Here is an 11,108-nt window from a genome sequence, read left to right on the forward strand (position 1 = left end):
AACAACTTTTTAAAATATGCCTTATATTTTTTAAAGGAGGGATGAGTTACTTTATATGTGAGAAAAAATATTTTTTATAGATAATTCATTTATAAATAATTTAATTATCTATGAGATAGTTTTAGGTGATTTACATATAAAATTAAAAGAAGTATACACTAATTGAGGTTTCTTAAGACTAGAGGTGGAAATCAAGGCAAGCCTAACTCTTAAGGGCTTAAATTTTAAAGCTCGATTACCTAAAATTTGACCTAATTATGAGGCTCGACCTTTATTTATAGGGCTCAAGACTGAGCCCTTAAGTTTTTTTTCCCAACAAAAATTTAGCATTTTAATTTAAATAGAATATTCTAAAATTCAACATAAAATGAATTATTTAACATAAAATTCAACAAAAATTTAAAATTTTAAATAAAATGATGATTAAAATTTTTATCAATATAAATCTAAATTCTCATCATCATCTAAAAATAAAATATTAGATCCCTCAAATGTAGAAATATTCTAAAATTTAACATAAAATAAATTAAAGTCTTACATAAAATTTGATAAAGACTTTAAATTTTAAATTTAAGATGAAAATTAAAATCTTCATCAATGTAAATCTAAATCCTCCTCATTATCATCTAAAAATAAAATATTAAATCTCTCGGATGTAGGTCCAATTGTTGAAGATGGAGGTAAAAATTTAATATTAATTATCTTTGTAACTTCTTCTCCATCATCTACAATAAATATTAACCAAATTGTATTATTATCAGTTAAATATATGTATGTGTGTATATATATAAGATAATTTGACTTATTTGGGTTTGAAAGGTCTCCCATGCCCGAGTTCTTTTTCATAGAGCTTATCAAGAACAAGCCCTCAAGTCCGATTGCTTTAAAAAAATTAATTTGTAAAACCTAAATTTTTATTTAAACAGTATTTTTAGGCTCGATCTTTTAACCTCGACTTTTGTTTTTAACTCTACCTAAAACCTAGTTGGTGCCGGCTTTCAGTTTTATTATTATTATTATTATTATTTTTGCCCATTTTATTTGGGCAGCGTTTCTTCCATCATTTAACTTCAGCAGGTTGTAAGAAAGTTCATGCCGACAACACTTTAAATGGATGGGTTGGTTTCAATACTCTTCATGCATGATTATGATGGTGGGGCCTCGTCCTCTTGTTGTTTTTTTTTTTTTTGAGCAAAGTCTTCTTGTTTTCATTAGAACAATATTCCCTCCGGTAATAATGTCATTTTTTTAGCTTGTTTTATTTATAAAGTTTTAAATTTTATTAAATTTATCCAAAAAAACAAATCAAAGAAATTTTTTACTTTACCCATATTAAATTAAAATTCTTTTCTGAAGTTTTTGAATCTAGTTACTTGATTTTTCTTTTTTCCTTGAGCTTTCTTTTGTCATTCTTTCTTCCCTACCATTTTATCAGTTAACATTAAACTTATTTTCAAACTTATAATTAACTACACTTATCTACTCTTTTTATTCAAAAATATAAAGTATTTTTTAAGGAATTGGAGTTTTAAAAATTTAAGGCAGTTTTAGTTTTTTAATGTGTAATCATTACTTTTTTTTTCAAAAATATTCCTATTAAATAGATCACTTTATATTTTTTTAAAGCACAACATACAATTAAATAGAAATAGATATAAAAGGATATGGTTAATTTTAAATAAGTAATTACTTTACTGAAGTGTGAGGTTTAGTTAAAAATCTCTTATATTGTTGAACCGATGGAGTATCATATTTGATTTCACTTGTTAATTTTCTATAATGGACTTATTTTTTATAATATATAACTTGATAAATAACCTTAACTATTTTCATTCATCAAGGCATTCACTTATCAATACACTAAACATTGCTCGTTAATTTTACAAAAGAACTTGCTATTTTAATGGACTGAAAAAAAAAATCAACAACTTATCACAATTAAACTATCAATTGTTTGTTAAATCATCTTCAATTCACACATTCTATTATCTTGTCAGTCACCCAAGTCCACTTGTTAACAAGTGCGCAGCAAGTCATCATGTAAATGTGCATGTTAATTTAATAAAGCTACTTGTTACTATGGTTTTTGATACATTTGTTAATTCGTATGCATTCACTTTTGAATCTCAACATTATTATTCATTAATATCATATTAAATTTTATTTGTTAATGCCCAATACTCAAGTTGTCATTTGCAAAATATTACTTGACATGAAACAAGTAAACCAACTTGTTATTGTATCATACTAAAAAGTTTCCAACCACATGTTTCATCAAGCTAAACATTCCCTTGTTAGATTCTTATAACTTGTTATTCTAACTTGTCATTTTGTTCACGTGCTTGTTAATTTTTCGAAGATTACTTGTTATTATGATTATTATACCTATTTATCCTATAATTAGGTAGGGGTGTTCATGCTTGTCCTCATCTTGATGGGATGGGTTTTGTCTTGATTTGTCTTGGCCCCAAAAAATAGGACGAGACTTTGCTAAGCAAGACAAAAGATATATAATCATTGAGAAGTCCCATCTTGAATATGTTATTATATTTTTTAGTTTTCTTCTATTAATATTGTAATACTTTATTTATTTAATTAGAGTCAGAGTAGGTATATTTTTTGTTTATTTATTTTATGTTATTTTTACATAATCATCTACTCACTTTAAGTTATGTAACTCAATGATTCTGTTGTTGTTATAATACTTGTAGCCTAGGGATAAGAGGGTATTTTAAGCATGTTTATATATTATTTCTATTTTTTATTCACTATTTAATGTGTGAATTGAAAATGAAATAAAATAAAATATCTCACCTAAAGATTGTGGTATATTTTTAGGAAAAAGAAACAAAATAGCATGAAAAAAGCCTTAAAATGTGAAGCCCAATGCGAGGACCAAGAACTCAAGAAAAAAGTCCCATCCACTTGTGGACAAGATCGTGAAGCCTTCATTTGCACATGAATGTAACTTACAATGGAGATTCTAAGCTATTTGGTACTCAATTGCACGCGGACAAGCCTGTGAAGCATTCTCCTACATGCAAACGAGAGGAAAAATGACAAGAAAAAAAATATAATTTAAATATTTTAAACCAGATATTATCATATCTAATGAGATAAGGCGTGATATAGAGGAATTTTGCGTTTATGGGGGTCAAAATTATTATAAATAAACTTTCTAAAAGCCTCTCAATACATCCAATTCCACATCTAAAGGCCAAGAGGCATGTTTCAGAGTCTAGAGAACTCTTCTAAGCTTGGAGCTTTCTCTATTCTCTTCTTTTTTAGATTATTTTTATGTCTTTTTATCTGAGATTATAGTTTTGAATCTAAGAGTTCTTACTAACCCTCAATCAAGGTAGGAAGTAGCTTAGCTGAGATGAATTTTATTGTTTATTTAGTTTTGATTATTTTTCTCATTGAATATTGAATTTTGTTTATAAAATTTATGTTTGTTTTTATATTTATCTCTCTTGTTTTAATTACTTTTTCTATATGTATCTAGATATAGATTGTCTGTGGGTAGTTTGATGAAGTGAAAGGTAAAGAACTTACTTAGACCTAAAGAGATAGGCACATATAACTAAATTAGAAATAATTTAGGAGTTTGTGGTGGCTTATATCATAGTTCAGTTAGAAAGTAGAATTTGGTGAAAGCTAAATTTAACTCTAATTAAATACATCTTAATATACTAAAAGGTAATTAGGACATTTAGAAACAATTGTCGCTATAAAAGAAGGAAAGATAATTAATTGAATTAGGATAATCCATTCTAATAGGTGAATATTGATCCTTAGTGCTTGTTTGATTGGTTGGTTCATTGCTTTTATCGATTTTCTTATTTATTTTCTTTATTTAATTATTAAATATTTTTCAAAAATCTTTTTTTTGCTTGAATAACAAATATCACTATCTTCCCTTGGGTTTAACCAAAAATACTCCAAATTTATTATTAAGTCAATCTCGTGCACTTGCAAAAGCGATCATTGTAACTCCCTGGGTTAGACTAGTAAGGTTACCCTTACTAATCTTCCTTTATCTCCCACAAATTAGTGATTAACCATTATGACAAAAATTTCACAAGTGGAGGAAACTATTTTAAACCATTTGCAATGGAATCAACCAAGTTTAAATATTTACAAATGGAATTCCAAAACTCAACTTTTTGAATATTACCTTACACTCTAACTATTCCCAAAGTAGAGTTTTAAAATGTTGCGAAAGCATGGCAATCAAGGAAAAACTAAAGCATTTACAATAAAGTCTCCACAACAGTGAAAACTGCAAAAAATGGCACATGTGTCATAGCTAAACGGCCGTGCGCCGTAGCTCATCAGTCTTTGTGCCATGCGTCGTGGCGTGAGGCACCATGCATCGTGGCACATTGCAAGATTATGACAATACTTTGTTATCAAATTGACAACACAGGGAGCAAATTTCCAATGAGTCCCAAATCTCCATTTAACGTCCGATTAAGGTGATTTTAGTGTCTACAGAGAGCTTTCTCCTAACTCTAGATAATGGCACAAGTTTCACATTCAAATTCATTTTTTATAAAAAGTTGGACACCCAACCTCATTTTCACTCTTTTTTCAAAGAAACTCCCAACAATGGTATCTAAACTCACACATGCCAAAAGCCTACAACAATCATTTGACCAAACTCAATGGCCTGTATAGGACTTGTGCAATACTAACAACAATTCAAATATACATATATCACAAATTCACTACTCAATTTTAAATTTTATAAAACACAAGGGGGAGGAAATTCTTGCACAAATTATCCATTTTCATTTCAAAACCTCCCAAAATACATGTAACACTACTTGCACAAGTATTTTGGCCCTAAACAAGGTTTACAATCAAAAATCACTAACCTAGGGTATAAAATACACAATATTAATGCAAATAGCTCAAAATAATCATATGATTCCTAATTGGCAAACTAACAATATTAATACACATAATTTAACAGAGAAGGCATACAGTAAGATTTATACAATAATCCTAAACCTTAGTTCATTTTTCCTGGCCTTGATTTAATGAGCTAGGCCTTAAAAATATTAAAAATTGAGAGGTAAGTACAACCACTCAGTAATCAAGTTTCACCTAATATATACAATTGTATATCAATCAAAAATAGATGCAACTGGCAAATAACACACATAATAAGTGCATGTGATAAATATAGTTACGGTCACAAACTAACAATCATGTGACCGGGCATAGGACACATATCATCAACATATTAACAATTATGCACAACCTAGGGTGCCAAAACTAACAACCATGTGCCCCTGAATATGCCAGACCATAAAAATAACAACCATGTGACCGAAAACTAGATGCATGATTAAATGCTAGCCTTATACTCTCCAATTACCTTTAACATGAAATCGATGGCTATTAATTGACTACGTCGCTTATAGACTAACCCAGCCTTCCACTTGTGAATAATTACAGGGCTAAGGTTCACTCACTCACTTGTATATTACGGTTTTCCTTAATACTAACAATTATGGGGGTGTCATACCTCTCATCTAGCCTTCTCATGAATCAATGAAGGCTAGTTAGGTTTGAGTTCCTTATAAAACCAGTGGGACAGTCCTGAATCAACTATAAGACAAGGGTTACCTCTTGATTCCAATGGTCAGTGCCAAAGCAAACTTTCAATTCCAATAGTAAGCCACCAATACCATGTGGATTTATCAATCTACTCCTCTCCCTAAGCGAACTCCTGCTAATGATCATGCTGTGCACATATGACAAGTAGTATATGTTTGATACATATTGTTTTAATTATGTCCTGTGTATACAATTCTCTCCTTCTACTATTCTCCACATGCCATAGAACACATAGTCATGCTTTCAACCATCATCATCATTCACACATGTAAATTATGCACATTGTTTATAACCATTCAACATAATTTTCAAACATGCCAAAGTTGGATCATAAAGTTCAAATGTCAATCACATTTTCAAAACAACAATTTCAATCAATAATAATTAATATCTAACTATATAAACTATGTTTTCCCCAACTACCTCAAACATTTGAGAGGCCAAAGGTTTATCTTCACACTGCCAACTTTTAAAGCTTCTTTCTAAGTTCGAATGGTGCTAAATGAGCTACACTACAATCATTTCACACGGATAACATTATAATCCCATTTTGGGCAATTACCAATATTAAACTCCACATATCCCTCTTTCATTAAAATTATAAACTCACACCCAATCATACCCAATGAGTTTACTAGAGTTCCTTGACCCACATTATTATTAATGAATCATTAAACTACCATTAATGATCCATAAACACTCCTACCTGTCTCATAAATGCTAAATTTCATATATTTATGGCTTTTCCCAACTAACCACTCACAAAATCATTAATGTAAGGTTAAAATAATCTAATTTACTCTCATTATATCCATTTTAACTAATGAGTTTGGACCCAAAACTTATATAGACCGAACATTATTAACACTTAAACCCTAACTTAACTCTTTTCAAAAATGGAAGTAAAGGGAAGAGAGAAGCACATTACACTTACCTTAGGTGTTGAGAATCTTCCAAATATCCTCAATGGTCCTAATATATGTGCCCTAGTAGAATTAAGTTGTGTCTTTTGATTTCAAGTCTCCTTCTCTTCTGTTTTTGCACACAGACACGAATTGATAAATGCAGATTTTAAGTTGTGTGCCACAGTGCATGTAGCCCTCCACCATGGTGCATGGCACAGAGAGGCCATTCCTCTTGGATCTACCTCTACGCCGTGGCAAACCACACACACGTCGCGACATGTGGTATAGAGGACTTTTCTACATATTTTTCTCTTCTTTCCTTGCCCAGATGGCCCGACTTTACTTTGGACCCTCATTTAAGGCTGAAATCAAGATCAAATACACTTATTAGACCCCTCTGACCACACACCTCAAATTTACTAATTACCCTCGTTAAACTAAATTAATCATGCTTAGATTTTCTAGGATGTTACAATCTTCTAGAGGTCATTTGTGGTTGTGTACTTGATTTTAGTGTATAGTTGTGATTATGTTCTTTCATTTTAAATTGTAGTTATTGTAACTCAATGATTGAATTTATATACTCATGTTGGTATAGTTTTGGTCTTAGCAAGTTATGTAATTTAATATTGTTATCCAAGTCTCTCTTTGATATTTTGCCTGCTTTATTGAGACGTTCTAGTCGCCTCCTATCCCATCCTAATCTCAAACGGGACAAAACATGAGATAAAAATTCAGTTTTATTCATTTTACGAGATGAGACATGAGATAAAATTGTCATTATCTTGTCCTTTAAACACCCTTACATCTAGGAGCTAACAACAAGGGTTCACCTTAGATGATAAATAATATTAAAACATATGGATTCATTCATTTAAAATTAACATCATATTATTTGCATGATTAGAAATATTACTTACTAATGGTAATATTATATTAAATCATCTACTGTTGGTAACTTGAATATTAAATTTGCTTATGCTTTTTTTTGGCTGCTTGTACAAATATAATTAACTTTAATTTGGAAGCATATATGGGAGTGGCATGTAATCATGGAAGCAAGTAATGATTTCACTAATAAGTATTCGTTGTAGAGTCCCTTTTGCTCACATGTGATTAAGGGTGTTTACGGTACCACATGAGATCGAGGGTTCAGCCATAAAAAAAATAATCGGAACTTAAATTTTATCTTATATCTTATCTCATTTCAAAAGCTGTCTCATCTCGATAGGAGTTGGGACAGAACCGAGATACCAAGATGGGACAGAATAGGGATATCTCGATAATCACCCTTGCTTTAGCCATTTTATTACTTGTATCTTCAAAAGCTTATTGTAATCATATTTCTATATATATGATTGATTAATTGAGTTTCAACACAAACATGTAGATACAAGGACACGAGTGACCCCAATACAAATGCCCCTATGCACATGCAAGCTATTTGGTTAGACCATATTATAAACTCATATTATAATAAGCAACAACAACCAACTCTAAAAATAAACTCAGTAGATTTCTTAAATGACAGTAATTCGAGTTTGCATTTATAATTTATCAAATCAATATTAATAATTATGAGAAAAGATCTCACAACTTACTTGGCCAGATCGAGTATTACATAATAATGCAAAATTAAATAAAATAAACAATCAATAATAAATATAACATAATATATATAAATATAATAAAAGATGTACATGTACATATACATATATCAGGATTGGATGAGCAAGGGTATTCGAGGCTTATCCCATGACCACCTCTTTTTTATCCCGTCCTACAAACATGTGATGGTATTACTGGATCGACATGAAAAGCAAGGCGTTTTCGTTTGAAGATCAATGCAATAATGGCTCTAAGTAGGGGTGTTCAGCCTGGACCCATCCCAATTGACTTAGCATCATCCCGATCATATCGGGACGGGTCTTGTCCCAGTCTAAAAATAATCGGGACGGGATAGGAAAGGGGTTCGGGACAGAACAAGACATGGGATTACTATCAGGACGTCCCGTCCCGTCCCGAATATTATATATATTATTTTTTATTTTAAATATATTAATTATATTAATATAATTTATACTTATATTAATTTTATCAATTATAATTTTAATATTTGTAATTCTTATTTAAAACTAAATTTTTTTATATTGATAATTTTAATGACATGGAGTAAATATGACGATATCTTTCTTTATAATTTATTAATTATATTAATATAATTTATTCTTATATCTATCTATTTAATAACTTTTATTTATAACGTATTTCTTGCTTTATTTTCAGAAGAGTAATTAGCTTAGTACATCTCCACTAAAATAGAAGAATAATAATTTAATATTGTGCATGACTTGCCTGTTGTTGCTACTCTTATAACATAAAGATTACTTGTATTTGCTATTATAATATGTAGTTATGATTAATATAGTTCAATAATTGACTTTAAATTATTGTGATTTATGTACTTGTATTGTTTTGATTTTAAACTTAATAAATTATATAATTTAAAATTTTAATGAATGTTATTATCCAGATCTTTCTTCGATATTATCCCATTTATTAGGACGATGGAACATCCCGATCTTGTCTCGGTCCCGTCCTGACTTCTAACGGGACAGAATGACTTTCGAGATGAGATGGGACATGGGACTAAAATTCAGTCTCGATCTTTTTTTTCGGGACGGGACATGAGACGGGGGTGTCCCAATTCCATCCCATTCCGTGAACACCCTAGCTCCAAGCTTTCCAAAAGCATGCTTTGCTAAAAGTATCTTGGACTCTTCCTCCGCTTTAAATGCATGTGTTAAAGTTTGATTAATAAATTCCTATAAGTTAATCCAACGAATCACAAATATATATATAATATTCCTCTATCTCAAATTATAATATACTTTTATACAAAATTTTATATATCAATAAATCTCATTAAAATATCCTTCATTTAATAACCTTAAATCTATATTTAATTATTAAATAGAGAGAGGAGAGGTAATATAATAAGCCTATTTAATGAAACATTAATCCTCTCAAAGTATCTTATATTTTAAAATGCTAAATCTCTTTAAAAAATATCTTATAATTTATGACGAATGGAGTATAATTCTTGATATAGTAAGTGATCTATGATCAAGATGGAACGACTTGATAAAACAAAATAATTAAGGAAATATTTATTTCCCAACTTATCAATGGATATAACCAAGATTATTAAACTCATGATTTTAAGTAAACTCATGATAGGAATGTAAACTTGGATTGCAAACTCGAATCTTAAGCTCGTAAGAGTTTACCTCTATTTAGAAATAGCTATTAAAATTTTTATTAAATATTTAAGGTATAAAATATGACCGTAATTTGATTTAAATATATTTAAAACATAAATTATCAAATTTAAACATATATACATTGATAAATTACCATACAAAACATAGAAATTTCAAAATAAGGAAACTTATTTTTGATATTTTTTTTATTAATATTAGCTTTTGCTTTTAAAGTTTTCTTCATTTGAACTAGGTTCTATAACTTTTATAAATTAAATTCTTTATGGTATATATTTAGCTCGCTCAACTCAAAAAAAAAAATCAATGAACTTAACAAGTTTAACAAAGTTACACCTAATCTGAGTTTATGAATTAATTGATATAATTTTATAAGCTAAAAACATAAAAATAGTAAACTCATTGGAACACTCACAAATCTAACTGAGTTTGTATCTAGTTTAAGTTTATGAGGAAGTTGACATGATTTTATAAGTTATAAACATAAAAATGTTAAATTTAAAGAGTTAACTCGAGAGCTTGGTAACTATGAATATAATCCTTTTGTATGAGTAGTTATTTCCTTAATTATTTTGTTTTTTTTTATTTATTTTTGTTTCATTTTTAATCCATTTTGGTCCATCTCTGTCTGGCCGGCATGGAAATATTCTGCTTTTTTATTTTCGCCCCTTTTCAAGTTAGTCCATCTTGATATTCATAGATATACTTGTTAGGCGCACAATTAACACTACAAGAAGAAAATGAGATGGTTAAAGGTGTTTTATAATAGACATCGAACAGAATATACTTACTAAATGTATCCAAAAGATAATAAAAGTCCATTGAAACAAAGCAATTAACAAAAAGCTTATTGAACAGTTCACTGCCCATTAATCTCAGCTCTATATATAAAATTAATTGATCATTCAATTACTTTTATGAAATTGAATATATATAGATATATTCAATCTAATTCTCCTAAGTCATAATTATTTATTGTTCAGGTAAAGCGGGGGCTTGTGTTTTTACTTTTTACACAAAAAATTGAAAGTGTGTAACACTTGTTCGTAATTTATATACATGTTTGTATAATATGATTTCATTTAATTATTTTTATATTTTATATTGATAATTCACTTTTGGCAATTTTATTTTAATATTTTGGCCTCCCTGCTCTGCTTTATGCGTCGTTTTATCATGTTGGCGTCTTGATTCAGTGACTCTTCTTTTTATAATTTGGACGCAATGTAGGGCAATGAAGTTGGAACGCCCGGCATTAGAAAAAAGGGAAAATGACAATTATAGGATGGATAAG

This window comes from Prosopis cineraria, unplaced genomic scaffold (genome assembly GCF_029017545.1).
Source record: "Prosopis cineraria cultivar Desert tree isolate PC_DT_omini unplaced genomic scaffold, ASM2901754v1 PC11, whole genome shotgun sequence".
In the NCBI taxonomy this organism is placed as follows: Eukaryota; Viridiplantae; Streptophyta; class Magnoliopsida; order Fabales; family Fabaceae; genus Prosopis; species Prosopis cineraria.